Here is a 21969-nt window from a genome sequence, read left to right as displayed (position 1 = left end):
TTCTATTTGAATTTATTGACAGTTAATAACATCGGCTGCAATCATAACATGTTATTATAGTTTCATATACATGTTTGGTAATTTAAATTCGTTTAACTCGTTTGTTAATTACGCTTATAAAATGCGTCAATAAATTATGACAATTATGTTTATAATGCGACGGTTAGTCAGTGACTAAAAATAACATTGATCGAATTTATGTCAGTATCGAATTTATTGTGCAGAATATTATTTCAATGATGCAATAGGTTTAGACGAGAGAAGACTTTGGCTGTTGGCACTGATGTCATTGCCATTGGACTGAAAACATTTGTGCAATTATTTCAAGCATTTAAAGTCTCCCGTATTGCGTCATTTCAAACTCGCTCGACACCTCTAAAAGCAACCGCATAGAGAGAAAACAAGTTTGGAGCGCGTTTGCTCTGATTTGAGAATGTTGTTGCTGCCGTTCGAAGTGTTTTGTGCTTGCTGTGCAAAGTCTACGACAATTACCAATTAGACGAAAGTGGATGCTGAGACCTCATTGATACACTTAACATTGCCTCCGGGCCACGATTCAGACACTTAAGCCAGAGATTGCTCTCGGCTTTTGTGCAATTTAATGAATATGTGATGCCTGCAAAAAAAAAAGCTGAAACGAAAAAAAAAAAACGAAATGAACTGAAAATAAAATCGTTACCGCATAAATTTTGAGCACCCCTCGTGGGGAGAGCTGTACAGAGAAATGTAGAGAAAGAGCAGAACAAAGAAATATCATTATCAGCGTCTGTTCATCTTTCTCCCATTCCAAACTCGTGTCTATCTCTGCATTCTAGCTGCTGCTGCTCTCTGCATTTGGCAGCTGTTTTCCTGCGGGTGCGTCAAATACCCAAAACGAAGCAACAGAAAAATGAAAAAAAAAATAAAAAAATTCGGCATGCCAATCTCGCCGAACTTTTGACGCTTCTCTTCCGACTCTCGACGAGCTTGTAATTGACGCGCTGCTGGGGGGTCATTCGTTATACTCTGTGTTTTTTCCATAGACTGAGCTTCTCTGCTTGCCTTTGGCTTGGAATCCATTCAATTATTCTCACTTCACATTGCTGTAGAGTATGGCAAAGTCGACTCCAAGTTGATTGTCTTGCATTCTCTGCTTTCTCTGGTAATTGCTTCAAAATAATTTGATTATTAACTTCTGTTGTGTGGAATTTAAATATTAATTGAAAATGTTGTGACTTCCTTCCCAGTCTCCTACTCCGTCTGCCCTCAGCTCATTTAAGTCTATGGCACTTTTGGGTGGTTGCTTAACACGCATTTTGAGAGCCGTCTTTAATGATGGAAATGGAATGGATGGATGCTTGTTAATCAATTAGTCGAAAAGCTGATGTTGCATTTAAATGTTGTATTGTTTTGCCAAGATTTATGCGACTCATAAATGTCAAGTGCACTCACACACACACACATACACACACAAGTGCATACGCAGTTTTATATGCATACAAAAGGACTTCAATTAATCTTGATAATGTCAGCTTACAAACTGTTTGACTTCTGCTGTGCGTGAGAGAAGAGAAAGGAAAAGGGGAGAACATCACCTGCAGCTGCTCGCTGGGAATTGAGACAAGTGCAGTCAGTGTCTGTGACACAATGTAGGACATTTCTAATAAAATATTTCATGCAAAATTTACAACACGCAAAGCCAACCGAAAACTGCAAACTGCAAACTGAAAACTGAAAAGAAACCATATGTCAATTGCAGATACGAACTCGTAGTTTAACTTGAATGTGCTGTCCCAACAGGACTGCTGTCCTTGCCCTGCCCTGCTCTGCTCTGCCTGCTGCTCCTTTTTGGCAAACACACACAATGACATGTCAAGTGCAAAATGCAAAAACTCACCCACTATCTGAACTGTATCATAGTTCTAGGAGCCGAGAACCGAGAGAGAGAGAGAGAGAAAGAGAGAGGGGAAAACTAGTTTTTTTCTTCCTGCTTTTAGCTTCCTTTTGCTGTCGACTTTGCTGCACCTACAACTTCCGGCCTTTGTTGAAATAACCATAAAATCAAGATAAGTTATTGGATTTGCAGGACAGGAAGCCTGGCCATAAGCACTTTTGCCCTCTTCACTCTCCTCTGTGCTTGTCCTTTGTGGCACTCTGTGTGCTCTGTGTCGTAGATTAATTGCTTTCTCTTTTAATTTTTTTTCGACTGCGAACTCAACCAAAAAAAATGAAAGAACATTTTTGTGTAATATAAATATATATTTGTGTGTGTGTGTGTGTGTGTATGTGTGTGTGTCGCAGCAATTGCCTGAGCTGAGTTCTGACTGCAGCCCCAACAGACTTTATTCTCATATTTTATTTTATTTTTTTGTTATTTTTCTCTTTGTATAAATAGTTGGCGTTGTCCTTGTTGTTGTCGCTGCCACTGCGTCGCACAATGCGCAGCTTAGCGCCTGGCCAAGGCAGCGAGGCACAACGTGGCAACCAGGCAACGTGGCAACGTGGCACAGGACTCACGACTCAGGACTCAGGACTGTGGCGCCACACAATCAGTTTTCGCACTTGCCACGGACCCACTTGAAGAAGGGGAAAGAGGGAAAGCAAGGAGACCTTGCGCTTTGCCGCACTAATGCGATTAAGCCGCTTGTTGTGGCTGTCAACGCGTTGACTGGCTGACTCCGCCCCCTCTTGTCACTCCTTCTGCCCCTGCCCCTTTAGTGTCAACCAGCTAGCAGCTAGCTGCCTCGGCAAGCTGCTTTTGTAATTCACTTAAGTGTGGCATTTTGGGATGCGGTAAACGGCGGCCATTGTGTGCGTTCCCCCTCCACCAGCTCCAGCTCCAGCTCCAACTTTTGATCCAGCTGCAGCTCCTTCTTGTTGCCACTGATCTCTTTAGCATACGCTCTGGGCAGTTGGACAGTCGCTGAGCACAAGGTAAAGCTCGTATCTTTGACTCGGTTAAGGGCTTTAGTTTAATCATAAATTTCATTTCGCTGAAGTGCCTCCTGCAAATACTCACTATCTTTGTGCAACTGCCACACAATGCGGAAGCGAGAGAGGGAGAGAAAGAGAGAGAGAACGAGTGGTAACCATCACTTGTGCTGTCAGCTAGTCTTTAGCCCCCGGCTACACAACAATTTATGATGACATTATGGCGTGACACTCTAATCAGATAGGCAAGGGCAAGTCGCAGTCATAGTCACAGTTACAGTTAGCAGTTAAATGGCAAAACTTCTATTAACTAGCTGGATGGATTTCGACACGCCTTATGTTGCAATACCCTGTAAAAGTAATTATAGAAGGCTTATCTTTGTACCCGCTATCCATAGCGTAGAAGGGTATTCTAATCTTATGCTAGGAGGCATCTCTGACCGCATACGGAACAACCAACATTGTCAGTCTAATCTGAGACTCTATAGCATCTAGATATCCAATTTTTATCGACATGTTTGTTTTAAATTATTTCCACGCCCGCTTCTGCAATCTTCATGCTTTCAAAGAATTTGCTTGCAACTATCTAAATTACTTTATTATGTACGTCATATTTCGAATGTAAGAGTATATCAATATACCACATATACTTTTGGTTAATGAATGAATAAATATAGTAATATATCAATATACCAAATTCACTTTTGGTATGTGTTAGTATATTTTAACAATAAAACCGCCCTATTAAAATTAAGGTAGAAGTTTATCATTATACCAAAAATAGTTTTCGGTGTATGTTAGCATATTGTAACAACAATACCACATTATTATATTTCAAATAAAGTAATATACCAATATACCAAATATAGCCTTTGGTATATTTTACTATATTTTAACGATAATATCGAACTGTTTTGCATTAATTGAAAATGTGTAGTATATCAAAGTCGAGCTCACTCGACTCTAACTTTCTTGCTCGTTTTGAGTTACGCTCGGCGATTAAATAACAATTGCCATATTTTATAGAATATCAGTTAGTTGATCACTTAAGGCCTTGGGCGCTGTTCATTGTGTCGTTTCGATTCACGCAGGCAGTCAGGAAATCTTTACGAGCTCACACGCTCATCAGGAAGCTTCGTCGCCGGCAATCAGGTAACCCCCAGGCCCAGCAACCAGGATGGAGAGGGAGATGGAGATGGGAGGAGATGGGCAGGGGAACGGGGAACAGGAACGGGGATTGAGGCGTTGCCAATTGGAGTTTATTAATTTGGGGGCCGTGCGTGTTGAGTACTTCAGTCTGAGTCGAGTCGAGTTGAGTCGAGTCGAGGTATTTACAATTGTTGTAAATATTTCCTTTATTATTGTAATTATATTTATGACTATGCGGAATGCGGAATGTGGGTTCTGTGTGTGTGGCATGTGGAATGTGCAACTCTCTCCCTCTCTTTTTCTGAGGGCACGAGACTGTGGCTATGCTGTAATTTGTGTCAGCACGGGAGCACGCTTCCAGGAGAGGAGGGATGAGGACAGGGAGAGGGAGAGGGACAACAAGCGAACAAGCTCATGACATCGTTGCGTGTCACTGTGGAAACGAGGCAATTGCCATTTCGTTTGGTTTGTTGACTCTTTACTGCCGCTTAAAGAGCATTAGCAGCATATTTAAATGATTTCTATTAAGGGACGAAAGGAAGAAGTATTCCCTACTCCACTGCAAGCACTTCTGACATAATTAGTTATACATTTTTTATGGTCGTTCTGCGCATTAGCAGATTGTTAAACTGATTTTTATTGCAAGAATAGGAATGTCAAAATACAACTCAACGCACATTTATTGAAATGTTTTAACGTTATTAGGAATTTCCATGTATTTTCATTTATTTTATTAATTTTCACTTAAGATTCTAAATAAATATGTGAGGGATGAGGATTTCATATTTAATATGAAACGTGTTTGGAATAATTATTTATTTCTCACACACATTTCAAGCGCTTTTTTGTGTTTTATTATTTTAACTATTAGGAATAAAATGAATTTTAAGGTCTTTTATAAATTTAGAATATTGTGCGCTTGAACTTAAGATTGGAAATTAATACGATAGGGAATAAGGCTTATCAATTATGATAGAGTTCAATTGACAGTAAGGATTTTATTATGTAAAATTTAAATGCATCCGAATTTCATCATTTTTAATAATAATTAGGCATTCATCACACATTTAAGAAACTTCTTGTTTTTTTTTATAATTTTAATGTTAAAATTTTAAAGACTAATTTTAAATTTCCCATTCGTCAATTTCCACTTGCATTTAAATTTATTTTATTAATTCCGATATGTGTTATGTTTAAACTGGATATTCCAAATAAATATGAAATAAAATGAGCCTCTAGACATAATTACTTGTTAATAATTTGAATGTTGAGTTTGTCTAGAATAATTATGCATTCCTCACACACTTTTTAAGCATTTTTCGTATTTTATTATTTTAACGTAACCATTTTTAAGACACTTGTCAAATTTCCCATTCGCCATTTAACATTTTCGAATGCCTTAAATCTGCGCTTTCAACTCATTTCCTTGTCTCTGTGCTGGAAAATGTTATTTATGTTATTTCGCCTTGTTTACTTTTCGCAGGCAATACGGAAAATTTATGCCAAGTGCCTTGGGATGCGGTAAAGGAGGAGGAGCACACACTTCCGGCAGGACTAACAAAGCGACATGGCTGACTTGACTTGACTTGTCTCGGCTAAAACTTGACTGCGAGGCTCCAAAAAGTGAACGCAACTCGCAACTTGTGACGACGACTCTTGGATAGAGGATGGAGGCAGGAGCTGCACCACTCGAGGAGGCGCCTCCTGATGTCTCAGGTAATTATGCATATTTAAGCAGTTTTGTCTACAACAGTTTTCGAGCCTAAAAGCGTCCTTTCAACTGAATTATTTATGCAAACTGTGCTAGGGCCTGACATTTGCAAACATTACCTCAAGTTGTTGCCAAGTGGGCTGAACTTTTCGTTCAGGACAACAGACGGGCTCGACCTAATGTGTTTAAAGCCAGCAAACATACATTTAGTATATACTATGTATATACACATATAGTATCTATGTATATCTCGAGGCATATTAATAGAGGTCTGCGGCTATAATTGGCCGCCTAAAAGCATGCTATATGTTGCGCCTCGAAATTAATGCCACACTATTAATGCTAATGTTCTATAGGTCTATACATTTATCAATGACACAAGAGTTCAAGCGAATACCCTGTAAAGGGTACTAATGCAGCTGACAAGGGGTAGGAACTGTCTTGAAGAGGATGAATACTCTATATATTTATATATTTCATATTTCATTATCACTATCTTTAAGAATTCAATCCACACTTAAAAATTTTTGCATTTGTTTTAATATAGACAAAAGAAGTAAGCAGTGTTGTAATTTCATAATATTCAGAAATATTCAATCAATATTTAAATATTTTTAAACCATTTTAATCCAAATTAAATAGGTATGAACTGTTGTCTTTATATATTTCTCAATTACTTTATGGATTGCATTATTACCATCTTTAAGAATTAGTCAATTAATATTTAACCATTGGATATTGATAGAATGTAAATAGACTTTAATGAACTCTCACTATGTTTTTCCATATTTTATTTTTATTTTTATGTAGTGAGGTGCCCTAATTCATTAGAATACTTTAAAAAATATATAAGAACATTTGATGCAATCAATATTTATACTTTTCTTTGAAGTTCTTCCAGAGTATCTGTTAGTCTTGTATTCTGAATACTTAGCAACACATTTACTTGATCTTCTTCAATGTGATTGCGTTTCATTTCTCACAGAACACACTCACACTCACACAACAGATAGAGAGAGACAGTTGAATACACAGCTTTGCTTTCAGCTTAATTGTTTTGCAACTAAACATCAGAGCCAAATGCCTTTCATCATTTCGCCATGGCCATTGCCCAATCTCTCTCATTTGCGCTCTTTCTCTCTCACATTCTCGACTCGACCCCCTAAAGTCGTGTCTAAGTAGCTTTTGTGTAAATGAAAAGCGGAAAATGAACGGAAAGCGAACTGAGAAAGAAAAGCACACTTTGAGGGGCTGTTAGACGAAATCAAAGGCAGCATTCAGCTGGAAGGAGGAGCATGGGAGGGCGGAGGAGGAGGAGGAGGAGTAGGGCTCTTCTTTTTCGTCCTTTGCCGTGGCAGCTAATTAAAATGTATTTAAATGCGTTTGTCGCCTCGTCGCCTCGCCATCTGGAAATCGAGTTTGTAATTTATGCGGTTTTAATAGAATTTTGAGGCAACCTCAGACACACACACACACACAAAGGCAAACAACAAATTGGTTTACTTAGGACAACAGGACATGAGCACAGACAACAGATGAAAATACCGAAAGAAAAAAAACACAACCGAAACGAGAAACAAACAGAAAGAGAAAAACAGAAAGCCATGTCGGAAATTAGCATCGTAGTTTTAGGTTTAGTTTTAACATTTTGTAGCATACTTTTCGCTAGAGCCAAGAAACTTTTTTCATGTTTTTGCCAATTTCCCGCACCCGAAATTTTACGAATTTACGATTACTGAACACAAAAAAGTTGTGGCAAAAGTTTAAAGCCTTGCGAACCTCGCTTAATTTATTGATTTGGGTCAGTTTGGGGCCAAAACCCGGAGTTGGAGGCGTGGCGATAGACTGTATAGATAGTGGGCGTTGCTTACAACCATTTCGGAGTCGTGTAAATTTATATGTTTGGCCTAAATAGCAATCAAAGGCTTAACAATGCCAGCCAACAAATCCCCCACAAAATGCCTCACTTAATTGAACTTTGAACTCGCAGCAATGAAGCCCAAAATGGTTTCGAATTCGATTCCAATTGGTTATCGTGTACACTTGAGTGTTTTTCTTTCATTCTCCCTCTCTTCCCTCGAACTGAAATTCAAATAGTTTTCGTTGTTTTCCGTTCGGCCTTTCGACTAAATAAACGTTTTGGCCCTAAGTAAATGCTACGTAAAAAGCTGATCTGTCATTTGTTTTCTTGTTCTTGTGCTTGTGCTTGTTGTCCTCTGTTTGTTGTGCTTCCTTTTCTGTTGATAAATGCGCAAAACCAAAAACAAACACATAAATCACAAGCATGCGGTAGGCAATGGGCGAATTCACACTGCGAGAAATACTTTTCGGTTATAATGATTTTTAAAATGATTCAATTTGCAAAAGCAAGAGCAAATACAAATTTATTCGTCACAATAATAACAATCAAATAGTTTAGTAAAAAAGATTTAATAGAAAAATTGGCACTGGGAAAATTAACACTGTGAATATTATTCATAGTACCATGACGGTTACAAAACCAAATAGTTTAAAAATATACAAAGTAAATATACTCTCATTCCTTGATTTGTGGAAAAAAATCAAAGCTTTCAACAAATTAAAAATAATTTACAATTTAAAAATGAAACTAAATTCAGCTGTCATAAGCGTGCCAAACAAAAATAATATTCCAAGCAACAAATTGTAATATTAATCATATTCTGTATTTATTTCTCTTTAAAATGTTAGATGGGATTATGTTTCAAAATAATTGAATAATGATTTCAGAATAAAAGACAAATAAATAAACTTTGTCATATTAGTTTTTGTTTCATTCTAAAACGTTTTCTGCACGACTTTTTCTCTCAGTGTATACTTGCGTCTAATTTACTTAGCAGAGAAATAGTTTAACACGAAAATATTAAATTTCAAATAGATATTTTTTTCCTTTAAAATGCTTCCACACGAACTTTTCTCGCAGTGTAGACTTGCGCCTACGTTGCTTAGCAAAAGTCCAGTTAAAGTTTTGCTGACAGCGCCTTAAACCCCTCGACATTTCTACTACCACCTGCAGCTGCTGCCAACATTTTGTTGATAACAAATTTGAAGTTGTTGTTTTTGTTTTCTGTTTTTTTTTGTTATTAAATCTTCTTGTTTAGCACGAACAGCAAACACACTCGGTTGGCCTATCGATTTAGTGGCCAACAACTGGCGAACAAAAGGCCAAAAACACATTTCCAAATTCGAAATTCAAATCAAAATATCCAAAATCCAAAGTGCATTCTGTCAGTCAGCTCAGCCCAGCAAAATGCAGTCAAGTGTGAGAACTATGTTTGTGTTCGAGTGTGTGTGTGTGTGTGTGTATGCCACAAGCCAAATGAAAATTGGCCAAGCCGAAGCTGCAGCTGCAGCTGAGGCGCTTCCTGCCACATGCCACACCCAAAGCAGAGGCCGAACCCAACCGAACCGAACCGCAACAGCCGAAAATTTATGCCAATATTTGCATTCAATGCCCCAAAAATAAACCGTAAAATGCTTGTTGGCACAGCCCGGAGAGTTGGCACAGCAAACAGCATGGGCTTGGGTTTGGGTTTGGGTTTGGGGCATGCCACATAATGCTGCTGCTGCTGCTGCTGAGGTGTGCGAAGAGGAGCATCGTAATGTGCAACCAGGCTACGCAGGCAGGCTCAAAATTTCATATTTATGATAGCAGAGAGACAGAGAGAGAGAGTGTGAATGTGTGCATTGACTGCAATAATTCAATTGCACACCTACACAATTTACTGGCACCACAACAACAACAACAGCAGCAACAGCAGCAGTAACAGCATATCGGAAAATTGAAATATCGTCGGACTCTGACTCTGGCTTCGATTCTCTGGCTCTGGCTCTGAGTCTGGTCAGCAGTGGGAAAACGTTTAAAGCGCTTGAGCGAACATGGCCAATACACAAAACACACTCGAAACTCAAAGAAGGTTAAAGCCAACTTTCACACAACGACAGAGAGAGAGAGAGAGAGAGAGCGCGAAAGAGGGAGAGGGACAGAACAATGAAAATGTGTGTAACTGAAACATGGTCAGCATTTAGCATATTTCGTAAGTTAGCAGCCTAAATCTTGTTCGCATACAAAACAGGCGATGCGATACGATACGATTCGATTCGATTGCGAGTTTTTGGTTATGGTGCCACAGGAGTTGGGCATAATTGGATTTGTTTAGCTGTCAATATTATGTCAGAAGTCGACATACAGAGTTTGACACATGACTGCAATGTATGTGTGTGTGTATTTGGGTGTGTGAAGAGGAGAGACACTCAGACAGAGAGACAGACAGTCAGGCAGGCAAGCAAACGAGGCAGATAGACAAATGCGATAGCCACGCAGGCACTCGCAAAGATACAGGCACTCAGAAATTGACAAAACAGACAGACAAGCAGACGTCAGGCAGTCGACTTCGTCTATGAGTCGATGGTATAATAAATGGCAGACAGAAGAGAAGAGGATAGGACAGAGCAGGACGGGACAGGACAGTTAGTCAAGCAATATGAATATTTAAAACTTGCGAATAATCGTTTTAGCACCCTATAAAATTTAAAATACGAAATTACGAAAAACGTTGGTTATCACCCCTTTAAGCTAAACGTTTCAAGCTTAATGCAAATAGCATTCTGAATATTTAATAATCGTTTTAACACTCCATAAAAATAAAGAAGAAAAACTGTGAAGATAATGATTATAAACTTATGTTAGTACAAGTTATTACTCTTTTTAGTTTAATGATTTTAGTCACTAAAAATAACATTTTCAAAAAATTAAATCGTCGTCAATTAAAAACAGAAGTTGAAGTACAACATAATATCCATATGCTAACATTCTAGTTTAGGGTATTTCCTAGTCAAGTATTTTCCTCTACATTCTGAATTTTTTGTTGTTAAAGTTTCAAATTACAGACGCCAAGTCAAGTGAATGATTCAAATTGTTGACATTCGACAACGCGATGAATCAAAATTGCCAAAGTCATAAAGAACCCCGGAGTGAGGGAAGAGACAGAGGGAGAGATAGAGAGAGGGGGGGAGAAAGCGACAAAGAAGAAGGAAATGAGCAGACACAGAGACGAAGCGCAGCTGCATTTGACAGCAAACTGCTGTTTGAAATGATGATAAAAGGCGGCGGTAGCTGAATGGCAACATTCAAGTCGATACTCTGCACCCTCTGGCAATATATTTCAATTGTCCTTTTGCACATTTTACAGCTGATGCAAGCAAATTGCTGCTCCAAAAGCCGCCAAAGTAGCCCTCATTGCTTTTGCTGCTGCTGCTGCTGCTGGTTGTGCACAGATTTTTGTTGCCTTGGCAAACAACTCGCTCGTAATACTATTAGTGCTCATATCAATTACCGAGCAACGTTTCTGTCTCGTGTCTCCTCTTCAACAATCTTCAAGAGCGGTCTCTGCAAACATTGCGCATACGCCACGTTGTATATTCTTGTACATATATTTAACTTGCGTCTCAAGCCAAACACTTGAGCTGTAAAACAAAATTTAAACAACACAACTTGCTCATTAGCCACGCCCATCTTCCTACCGCCTTTCGTCCTCCACACACACACACACAGACAGAGTAAGACAACCACAGTTTCTGTTGCTGCTGCTGTTGCTTTTCTGGCATATGAATGATTCACGTTTTGCTCAGCGGCTCAGCGCCCCGAACAGAGTTTTAATAAAGTATTTGCTCACTCGAAGTGCAACAACAAGAATGAGCGCAAACACTTGATGTCTTAAAGGTTATAATATATGGCGAGACTAGCCAGTTACCCTGTTAACTTTTTCCAGATTCTGTATAGAGTGAAATCCTTGTAATATAATGAGAATTGTGAAAAATATCGAAGGTTGTATCGCAAGTTTCAAATGCATACTATACTAGCTACTGTACTGTATTTTGTACTATATACTATGCTGTATACTATATTTTATAAAATACTATTATACTATATATACTATACAATTTATTGGATAGAATACCATTTGAGCAAGTAAATTACCATGATTAAGCTTTTAACCTCTTCTTGCGCTTATTTTCAATTAAAGATATGTTATACAATTAACTTAAGTTAACATTTGATATGTATTCTTTGTCATTTACTATTTCAGCTGATCAGATTTATTAGAGCAAAAGAGAATCAATTTCAAGCTTCCCTGCCACTGCCGATTGGATCATAAATTGCACAAGCTTTATGATGCCTTCTTCAGTGATATTTACGAGTGCAGGGTATACGCAACTGCAGACACTGAATGCCCAAAAAAAAGGGCAGAAGCAAGAGATAAATATAGAGAAGAGCAAGAGTGTAATGAGGTGAGAGAAGTAAGAAAAAGAGAGGAGAGAGAGAGCGACCGAAAGTTGACTTTTGTAATCAGCAGGAGCTGCAACGTTGTGTGCTGACGTTGATGGGTGGGCGGCAAATTTTCAACTCTTGACAGCAAAAGGAGCAAGAGGCAAGGGAGGCAAGTCACTTGCTGAGTTAAATGGCTGACTTGGCACTGGCATAATTTACATATGCCAAACATGCAGCAGAAGCCAGAAACCAACAGCAAATGAATGCCGCACTCTGTGTCTCGGTTGCTACCTACAAAAATGCCAGAACACAGAGTAGAGCAGAGCAGAAGAACACTTGTACTTATTCAAGCATACAACTGAGGTTTATTTATATGAGTGATTAGCCACTGACAGAGTCTTGGCAAGAGGCAAGAGTTGAAGTTGAAGTTGAAGTCGCAGTTGCAGGCGGTGTTCATCTCTGTTGCTGTTTCTGTTGCTGCTGTCAGTTGCTGTTGTTTATTTATTAGTGCAAGGTGCCAGCGAACAGATGTGTGCGTGTGGAGCTTGGTTTATGCCTGTCAGAGTGTCTGGCTGTCTGTTTGTGACAGGTAAATATAAATAGCAGAATCAGAAGCAGAAGCAGAAGCGGAGGCAGCATCCAGCGCACGTGTCACGCCTTTAAATTCAGTTCTAGGCTTCAACTTTAGCTTCAAGGTAACCACGCTCTCTCTCTCTCCCTCTCTCTTCCCTGTCAGCGTCCCTAAAACGCTAATGCTGTCTGTCAATATTTGAGTTTATGTGCTTGCATCAGCCGCTTGAGATTTGCCACGCTGCACACGTTGCAGCTGCTTGGTAATTGAGTTGGAAAAATTTTGTTGACGCCCAGCGACATGCTGCGACAATTGCAACTACTCTTCTTCTTCACTCTCTCCACCCTCCGTTAACATTCGAATGCACATCGAACCCTTAGTCCATTTATTCTTTCTGCCTTTCTCAATTTTTTTCACTTTGCATATTATTACGTGAATTCTTTTCGCTTGTTCGCGCTTTTGGGCATTCGCATCGGTTTCTCTTGCATTTTCTTTTTTCCATTGCTCGCTGGAAACATGTGCGCAAACATTTAAATCAATTGTGTACCGAATGCAGCTCCCAGAGGAGGCGGACTCCATGTTATCCTCCCTTCCTCCCTCCATCTGCCCCTTGTTCGTTACCTCTGCCTGGCATTGCAATTGTTATGCAAAATACGAGCACGCGCACAAATCAAGCAACAAATGTGCTAAAATTGACACAGCAACAGCACAATGGCAACAGCAACAGCAACAACAACAGCAACAACAATTGCAACACAGGAGCTGACGACAATTTTGCCACCATTTATTTTTTGTTAGCCAACTGAAAAAGATTAAACTAGCCAGGGGACAATACGAGAGAGAGGTGGAAGCAAAGTAAGTAATGTATTTGACGCAACAAAAACAGAACTGCATTGAAATTGGATAATATATTTAAATGCCAAAAAAGGGAAAGAAAAATCTACGAAATAATGCTATGGAAAATATTATGAATAAAAAGTAAAGCTGGGCATTGTTTTTTAATAAAGTATCAGCAATTGATAAACGGAAAGTATTTAAGTTGAAATGAACTCTAAAAAACAAAAATTCAAGACAAAGTCTAATTATAAAGTTTAGCAATTTGAAATATCTAGATGATAGGCAGGAAAAATAGGATTGTTTCAATAGAAGTTAAAGTAGAAAGTTCATTATATTGACACGTTCTTATTCTGCATTTTAATTCTAACCAAAAGATTTAACAAAAAATTGTCAATTAAAAATCTTATATATTCCGTTGAGTACCGGGCGTATAAGTAATATATATTCACTGGTAAGAGTTATAAATACAGTTGTATAATTTAATTAAAAATTAATAATTTGTAGAGGAAAAAACCGAAAAATCGATGAAGATTTTGAAACTTCGAATCATTTTTCAGTTACAATTCTTACATTCGCGTAATCATGGACTTATGAGTGATATAATTGAAATGTGGTTATTTGACATTCACAGCAAATATGCGCTAACGTCATAGTAACCAGTGATCCAAAAATTTATATTTATCCTTCAAAAACAAGAAACGAAAACTTAGGACAAATCTGTCTCATTTCTCCATTCCTGTATCACTGGACGTATGAGTGATGAACCATAAATGTGGTTAATTTTCAAATGAGTTTCCATTGACTAATAATTTACAATCAAAGTTAACAGTTGCATGAACTAATGCCAAACTTAATATAATTAACAAAAGCAGACAAACAAAAAGATATTCATTATAAACTGCAGAATTTATGGGTCTTTAAAATGTCGAAGCAAAACTTTTTAATGGAATTCCTTTGGCAACAAGAAGCTTCGGCTAGTTGCAATTTGAATTTGCTAGTTTATTTAGATGAATGGTTTGTCGACATTTCAATTTATGGTGATTTAAATTTTAAGCCGTTGTCATCGCAATTTTCCAGAGCATTTGCCGTGAAAAAGTTGCATAAAAATTTCGCTTTACTTCTTGTCTTGTGCCCATTTCTAAAAGGGCACAGTGGGGTGTAAGCGTGCAGCGATGGGTGGATTTAGTGTGTCCTCGTTGTGAATGCCCCTCTGCATCTCATTTCCCCTCTCCTTGATGTGGCTCTCTCAATGCCGCTGTTGCTGTTGCTGTTGCTGTCTCTTTCCATTTTGTGCTACAAGGTGCAGAGTTTCTCACAGCGAAGCGAAGGTTTGCATTGCAGTTGCATTGCACGACATGGCTTTGGATACTGTTTTACGACTAGTTTCCATAGCTGGCAACGGAAAACAGCCCGGAGGCCTGAGGTTGTGTGGTTTAGCGGGGACTTTAAAAATACAGAAAAAAGAAATAGAAACTTTTTTTCCTTGCCAAGCCAAGCCAAGCCAAGGAATGGAAAGAAAAGCCAAAGCCAAAGCCAGAGTAGACGGCACTTGGAAGCCAATAAGGTGGAAGAAATGTGCGCTTGCCACGGTTTGTGGCACCGTAATATGTATTACGCAATTGTATAATATTATTTCGCAAGTAGAGCTACATTACGAGCTATTTAAATTAATACAACTATTTTTATTAAACACAACAAAAAAAGGGAATTTAATTGCTCAACTTCCTTTATAACATAATTTATTAGCATAATTGTCTTTTTTTCCTCCCAACATAGATAGCTTTATATTCATTTAATTTGCATATGCCTGCTTCTAGTGGCCGCTATTAAATTTAATTAGTCAAGACTGAATTTAATTGCCGTTGCGTGCGCATTTTAAACTTGGTCTTCTTCCCTCTTTGTCTACTGAAAAAAGAAACAGGAAACAAGCATGTGACAGACACGCCTCTGATATGCTGCTAATTGGCCACTGATAACCGATTTAGCCAGCCATTTAATTGGCCCGAAACTTACCTCAGAGAGAGAGAGAGAGAGAGAGAGAGATTCGAATCAGCTCCGAAATTATGGCGTATTTTAACGAAGTAAAAGTGACTAGTGAAGTTGCTGCAACACTAATAAAATAACAAAATTAAATGCATAGTTTTTGGCAACTTGCAAAACCGCACACGACAATGCAATAAAACTAAATGACTCTTGCAACTAGCTACTTGCTACTTGCAACATGCGCAAGCAATTGAGCAACTTTCTGAAGAGGAAGAAAATCAAAGTGCACTGATAGAAGCAATTGAATGCGAAAGAAATTGAGAAGGGAAGCGAACTGAACTGCATCGAAGGGAGACAACACACAAAGACAAAGACAATAGCAAAGACAAAGACAAAGAAGCAACAACAACACAATTTAGCAAAAACTTTATCCTGTAACGCGACATGTTTCGAAGCTGTGTGTGTGTGTGTGTGTGTGTGTGTCTTCTTCTATGCATATTGAATGTTTATTTGCATGCAATGAGCTTCCACTTCACGTTCTCTATTTGCATGCGTGGCAAGCCAAAGTTTAGCTGCACTTTCCAAATAGGTCGGCAACAAGGGGTTAACAGCGTTCTTAATAATAATAGTAATAATAACAACAACAAAAAACTTGAAACTCGAAAAACTGCGTAACAAAGTTAAAATAAAACTTTGCGCTTGCCACATGAAAAGTTTTGTGCAACTCGCTCACGTAGAAGTTGCTTTAAAGCTGCTTAAAGCAAAAAGCAGCTTTCGTCGCAACGATTTTGTGGGGCTTTATGGAAGCGCGGATTAAGCTCAATCGACGCACGGCAATTTAAGCTAATCGATAAGCCTCGACTTAATGCTCTGCGTGTGTGTGTGTGTGTGTGTGTGTGTGTGTGTGTGTGTGTGTATGTGTTTGTGTGTGCCTTGAGTGGCGCCTCCAAAAATTATGTACATGCCACCAATTCAATTGCTACGACTTTACTTCAACTTGCGCTGTTCTCTGTTCTGTTCTGTTCTGTTTTGGTTGCCTACTCAAGCATTTGCACATTGGCGTTTCGGGCTCGTGTCTGCAAATTATGCCCCAAAAACTCGACGATAATTTTATGCGCCTAATCAAATCTGTTTTCGCATTGCTTTTGGCATTTACTTAACTTGCATAATGCGCTCGGATTTGCAAAGATTTCTCAATGCTCGAGATTGCTACATGATAAGCAGCTCGAAGTGTTCTTTTTTCTTTATCGATAGCAAAAGTGTCTATAAAAGAGCAGAGCGAAATAAAGTTGTGTGAAAACTCAAAGATTGGAAATATTTTTGGAAAAACTTCAGACTCTTAAAACACATTAAACATTATTATATTATATTTAATTGAGATGTGTATTAAGAGCTCTAAAGCAAACATGAAATGAAAAAAGAGCAGCGCAATAAAGTTATGTTGAACCTTATGTATTGGAGACGGATTTGCAAATACTTTTTTTACTCTAAAAATCTTCAAATCTATAATAATCATAATCATATGTAATATTTAGTTTATTTAATCTATTTAAGTAGAAGAATTAGAATTTATTTCTGCTCGTCCTCTTAAAGTCAAAGTGTTCTAAACCAAAAATGAAATGAAGAAAAGTTTGTTCAAAATTTCTACTTGATTGACAGCTTTCGGTGTTCTTCTTTAATTTATCGATAGCAAAAGCTTCAATACAAGATAAGGCTTAATAAAGTTATATTGCAATTTGTTAAGATTAAGATTGGATATTTACTGTAATCTGTTTAAGTAAAGAAGATCAAACTTACTTATCACATACACCACATATTTTTCAAATAAAGTGTTTTAAAATGAAACTGAAATGGAAATAAAAGAAAACTTTGTGTGTTCCAGATAACTTACAGCGAATATCATGAATTTTAAAATTAAAAGTACCTTTGCATACCTTTTGTCCATATTAATGTTTTAACATTGTGTTCATCTGTCTAAATAGAATGTTAAACTTCAATACTACTTTTCATTTTGTATTAATACTATAATAATTTAAAATATAAATATTTTCAAAGCGTTTTAAAATGCTGATGAAAGTACTATCAATGACTATAAGTTCTTCTCTATGTATTACATAGCAATCTGTTCAACATTGTCTATTTCCCATTTCAGCCATATTTCTTTTGAATTACTGCGTTAAATTCAACTTTAAAGTGCTGCCAACATACAAAAATGTGGGACAATTGTGAAAGATAATTTCGTGATAAAGAGTTTAGCGAGTGCATAACAAAAAAAGAGTCACAAAAAGTGTCAACAATAATTTTTAATTAAGATTTGTTTTCATTTTTCATGTAAGAGCAAAAGACAAGCAAACACACACGCCAAAAAACCTCTGAGGAGAAGTTAATTTGAATTTTATATCAGCGTCAAGTTGTGTAATTTAAGAGTCTGTGTGGCAGCACAGAGCGGAGGCGTTGAGCAACACATGTTGCCCAAGTGGGCGTTGCACTGAACTGAATACATACATGTGTACTTATACAAGTATACTGGCTTTTTTAAGCAATTCCTTTGCCGCTGCAGCAGCAGCAGGACATGCTTCAATGCACACACATGTGCACAGCAGAGCAGAAAGAAAGAGAGAGAGAGAGAGCTGAGAGAGAAGATGGCGATGGAGTCTAGCAAAACTGGCAGACTGATGGTCGGACTCAGCTAAGAACCAAAACTAGCATGAACTTTACATTATGCACATTGCAAAGACGAAAGCAGCAGCACAGAGCAAAAAAAAAAGCAAACTTTTTCAATTTCTTCAACTGCATTTTATGGGTGAAATCCTTGGCACTTCTTCGACACCACCCTCCCCGATTGTTGCATGCAATGTTTGTGCTTGGCGCTGCTACAAGTTAATCTGGCCCATAGACTCAACTTGCTAACTGTCTGCCTGCCACTTCCCCCCCGTAAGAGTGAGAGAGAGAGAGAGAGAGAGACGATGCCTGCTGCTGTCCTGCCTGGCACTTCATTTCCTTCCGCAAAAAGAAGAGAGATTTTCGCAAGTTTTCTTCGTTTATTTTTCTTTTTTTCGCCTGCAACATTTTCTAGACGCTGCAAAAGTTCTAATTTCGTTACACACTCAGCACAAATTACACATGTAATGCATATGTAAGACATTCCTCCTGCCTTCGTCGTCTTCCTTCGTTTTGTGTAAATCTGCAATTTATTAAGAATTCGCTTGCACCCATCTTGCGTCTCTATTACCAGCTCAAGTTTATCGGACTTGCCAATAAGGCCAAGTTTATGCTGCAATTAAGCAAAGCTGGCCCCAAGAAGAAAATGCCTGTGTAAAATTGAATATTTTTGTGGCACATGCCACATAAACTGCCTGCTGGAATGTTGCATAAACTGCTGCCAGCCAGCTGCGTCTTCCTTCTTCCTTCTTCCTTCTTCCTCCTTCAGCTGCAGCGATTACTTATTAAATTATATGCTAAAAACTTTGCAATCTGTGCGCAGGCAAATGCTGTTACATACTTTTAGGCGTCGCAATTATTTCATTATGTGTAAAGCGAGCTAAAGCAAACGAAACTAACGTCGTCGAGCACTGCACAAAAGTTTGCACAGCGTTCCTTTTGCCTGTGTTTTTAATTTTTTGCATTCCTCAGTCTCTGCTTCATTGTTATTATCATAATTGCATAAAGTTGCTGCACAGTTGAGTGCTGCAAAGTGTGGCAAAGACAACGCTAACGCTAAACGCTTAATGCCATCTATTTGCCATCTTTCACCCCCTCTCCCCTGATCACTATCTTCGCCTTTTGTTGCTGACGTTGCATTCGGATTATAATTATTGTTGATGCCGCGCGCCGTCAGCATCGAAGTATTTTACTCAATGTTAAGCTTCATTAATTTAATATCCAGTGTCCCCTGCTGGACTCCCAATAGTTCGGCCTCAGGCTGCATGGGTCAACGTTGCGTATACGCATCATTAAATGAGCCACAGCACAAAAAGGGCGGCACGCAAATTAAAGTGCCATATACTCGCAATTTTCCCCAAACTTATGGCAAACGACATCAAGAAAAGTGAAAGAAAATGGTTGAATGGGAAATGTGAATGATGAACTAACAGTTATCCTGTTATATCGCATATCAAATTATATCACTTACACGCCCTTTATTCAATTATTAACGCACTTAATCAAGCCTCTGCTGGCATTTCTTTTTCTTTACTCACCCACTCAGCATACCTCATCAGTTAACAAATTATATCAATGTGTATTTTGTTTGCTTGCCAGTTTTTCTTTTCTCTTTGACCTAAGGCGCTTTTCTTTGTGCCGTTCCATTCGGATGTAAGTGATTATAAATAAGCGAATTCCTTTTTTTTCCTTTTTTTGTTGTTGTTAACTCACACACACAGCCACACGTACACACATACGCAGGCAATGCTAATGCGTGTTGACTTCATCAAATTTCAATGCTTGGCCGCTTGCTTATTCACTTGATTGAGGTTTTGCTGGGTTTGTAGTCTTAGTAACCTCATTGATTGTGTTAAATGGGCCGCTGAATGTTGAGTTCGCTTTTGAAGTTGAACAAACATCGTCGAATGCATTGTTTATTCCCCATGAGCATGACAAAGCGCAACGGAAGCGGAAGTGTTCGCAACATGGAACCAGAGACGCTTGATTTATTATTATATATTTGGGGCGTGATCAACAGCAGCAGCAACAGCAGCAGCGAGAGTAGCACCTGCACAAGCAATTCATTCAGTGTTGACTCTGTGATTAAACTGTCGACTGAGAATTGCCGTTGCACGCATATGAGAATCAGCAATGCGTAGCATGACGCAGCTTGATATGCGCCCAAAACTATGCTACACTTATTTATGGTGTGATATAAGCAAACACTTTTGCGTTAAACATATTAAGCATAGAAAAATAAAGCAAGTATGAAAGCTACAATCAAGTGTGCTCGACTGTGAGATACCCGTTATATAAATGTACCAAAATAATATACTGAAAAATACTACAATATACCGAATATTTGGTACATCAATAAAATATGCCAGATTTGTCAACCAAAGCAATATAAATACATATACCGAAATAATATACTGATAAAATACAAAAATATACCGAATGTTATATTCAGTATATACTGTATATACTGCAACAGTAATAATAATATTAATAACCCTCAATTAAGTTATTTAATAAGCAATTCCAGCTATACTTTTTATGAATACTCTTTTTTGTTAAACATATTGCTCTTTAATTTAGTATTCAATCTGAATTTAAGAGGTCAAAAAGTCCGTTGGAAATGTCGTGGAAAAAAATGGTTAAATTCGTTGTCAACTGCGCTGCATGTGGCAATATTTCAGCTGCAAATCAATCATAGGTATCAATCAAAGAACAAGCTGAAAAAAATGGGGCGGATTACAGTGTGATAGACACATGGTATTAAAATTATTGACAGCCTACAATTTATTATCAATTCGCAATGAAATGGAAGCAAAGCGCACAATAAACAACAACTACTCGCATTACAAACACTTAAATCAATTGCTCGCATGGGGAAAGAGAGCAAAAGAGAGAAAGAGATAGAGAGAGAGAGAGAGAGAGAGCTGAGAGCGATTGATGAATTTGGAAAACAATTAGAATTGCAAATGAGCTGGGACGATGGGTCAGATGGGGGCTAATTTACAGAGTCTGAAGGGGAAGGGAAAAGAGATAGAGAGAGAGAGACAGAGAGACAAAGCAGGTGTGTGGTTTGTACATCGAGTCAAAAGAGGTTTCAATTCCAGCCAGAAAATTGATTGCATATTTTATGAGTTTAAAACTCGAATGCGTATTGCATGCGTGTGTGTGTGTATGCAAGTGTGTGTGTGTGTGTGTGCGCGACACAATTTACATTTGTTATGCAAGTTGCGAGTGTATTTGTATGCGTCTATCGCTCTGCTTTGTTTTGTTTGCCTGTTGCTGATTTGTTTGGCCATTTCGCAGTGTGATTTGGCCTAAATGCTCCTCGGCTTTGGCTATGCAAGCACTTTGTGGCTTTAAACACGACGTTGCTGCAGCCCATAAATAACAAAAATCACATTAATTTAAAACTCATTTCGCGAATAAACACAGACAACGTGCAGCGTACAGCGCGCAATGTCCGAAATGCATTTTAAATTAAAAATAAAAGTTATAACGCATCCCATTATCACCATGCAAGGATAAAGGCGACCCGAGTGCGTTGTCCTGCCAGACAACAGTCTGTTGTTCTTGTTGCAATAAATAATAAATATTGTGTACGCATACAATTATGGCACACACACACACACACACGCTCACACATGGACACACATTCATTGTCGGCCAGTTTTTCGTGCAGCTTGTGAAATTGGCCAGGTGCAAAAGTCTAAAAACAATTAATGATTAATGACAGTTTGCAACAACGCGTAATAAGCAAACGTTGCAATTTGATAATAAACTCAATTATGCATTTAATACGCATTTGCAACGACACTTTTGTGTTGAATACTCTTCGAATATTCCACACACATTCTTTGA

General features: G+C 38.2%; 1 long non-coding RNA gene across 6 annotated transcripts in view; it reads left to right on the top strand.

Annotated features, from left to right (window-relative positions):
* LOC133842371 (uncharacterized) overlaps nucleotides 1–21969 on the top strand; it is a 45766-nt gene that overhangs the window by 7572 nt on the left and 16225 nt on the right. For 4 of the 6 annotated variants that reach the window (XR_009894392.1, XR_009894390.1, XR_009894391.1 and 1 more), the window contains exon 2: nucleotides 5543–5775. This is a non-coding gene — a long non-coding RNA (uncharacterized LOC133842371). Of the gene's footprint in view, nucleotides 1–5542; nucleotides 5776–6126; nucleotides 6200–20691; nucleotides 21283–21969 lie in introns of those variants that run through there. The other 2 variants (XR_009894393.1, XR_009894394.1) reach the window with 2 other exon arrangements.

This window comes from Drosophila sulfurigaster, chromosome 3, assembly GCF_023558435.1.
Source record: "Drosophila sulfurigaster albostrigata strain 15112-1811.04 chromosome 3, ASM2355843v2, whole genome shotgun sequence".
Lineage (NCBI taxonomy): Eukaryota > Metazoa > Arthropoda > Insecta > Diptera > Drosophilidae > Drosophila > Drosophila sulfurigaster.
This window is presented reverse-complemented; position numbering and strand designations above follow the sequence as displayed.